Here is a 1,717-nt window from a genome sequence, read left to right as displayed (position 1 = left end):
GACTGCCAAAAGAACAAATAAATCTGTGTTGGAAGTAGTACAGCAGAATGCTCCTTAGAAAGCCAGTACAGTCATACTTTGGTTCTTATACTTTGGGCATATTACCCAAAGGGACCAATCTCTTGAGAAGGATATCATGCTTGGTAAAATGGAGTGTCAGTTAAAAAGAGGAATACCCCCAATATGAAGGATTGGCACAGTGGTAACATCAATGGACTCAAACTTAATGATTTTGAAGATGGCGTAGAATTTCTTTCTGATGGGTTGGGGTAAGAGAACATGGAGAGATTCTGACAGGATTATATAATTCAGTTGAGAGTGACTGTTTAGAGCATTAATTTTAATAATAAAAAACTTGAAAATCTAGTGAGAGTATTTGTCAATTTTGCCATCCTGCTGGATTTATAATGAGTCATCAGCAGCTGTAAGAAGATTCTAACCACCATCAAGAAGAACCAGGAGTAGGGTGTATCCTTTAAACTGTAAGATCCCTGCACACTGAACCTCCTCAATTCAGGGATGAAAAGCTAAGATTCCTGCACAATGGACCTCCTTAACCCAGGAATAGTAACTGATACAGCAAAGGAGTAACAGAGAAGCAGCAGCAACACAGCCAAGAACCAGAAAATGAGACATAGCAGTGAGATTCCAAGGCCACGGAGTAAGGAAAGATGAGTGACTTTGGAAAGGGCTTGTGGACTGGGGTATCTCCAAGGACTTAAGTTGGGGAGCTGGATTTGCTGACCCACAGAGCTCGAACTGAGTGCCATCAGTGTGTGGCTTGTGGTGGAGTGGTGTGTCCTATAGGCATTTATCAGCAGCTAACTGAAACTACTGTGCCTTGAGCATTTCTGACCATGAATATTATAATCTGTTACCTTCCCTAATAAATTCCATAATTGTGTGTTTGTTGTCAGAATTTTGTGTGTCTGTTGCAATGAATTATTGAACCTGTTTGGGTAGACAGGATGGGGGAGGATTGGTTTGGTGGCACAGGTCATACATTTTTTGCGAAATCCTATAATAATTCACTGGGTTAGAATCAACTTGATGGCACACAACAAACCACCAGGACCACTATTATTATCTTCCCACTCATCTGACAGTTTGTCACATTGTGGTAATTTGTGTGATGTTGTGATGCTAGAAGTTATGCCATCAGTATTTTTAATACCAGCAGGGTCAACCATGGTGGACTGCTTTCAGAAGAACTGCCAGAATAAGACAGACTAGGAAGAAGAAGAGGCAGACCATTTCTGAAGGGTCAGCAACTGAAAAGCTTGTGAATAGTGGCAGAACACTGTATGGTATAGTGAGTATGGAAGGCACTGAAAACACCGCAGGTTAACAACAACTATACACTTTACCAGAAGTGAAGTATTTTCCTCACAAGATGGAATACTCATGAAGTATATTCTTCATTAGGTGGAATACTTAGCTATCAAATGGACTTTATCAGTGGGAAGAGATGACAGAGACATGAAATATTATCAGCCAAATAATGCCAAGGACCTACTACTTTATGTAAGTCCAGGCTAAGGCTCAAGAAAATGAAAATGAGTTAATGAGAGTCAAAAAATGACTTTAAGTATATATCACCTGGACTTAAAGAGCATCTCACATATAGGAGCATCTCACATATAGATGTAATACATTAGACACTAATGGTGAAAGACCAGAAGAGTTGTGGGATGGCATCAAGAACATAATGCAGAGG

Source organism: Chrysochloris asiatica, unplaced genomic scaffold, assembly GCF_000296735.1.
Source record: "Chrysochloris asiatica unplaced genomic scaffold, ChrAsi1.0 scaffold00082, whole genome shotgun sequence".
Taxonomy (NCBI): domain Eukaryota; kingdom Metazoa; phylum Chordata; class Mammalia; order Afrosoricida; family Chrysochloridae; genus Chrysochloris; species Chrysochloris asiatica.
This window is presented reverse-complemented; position numbering follows the sequence as displayed.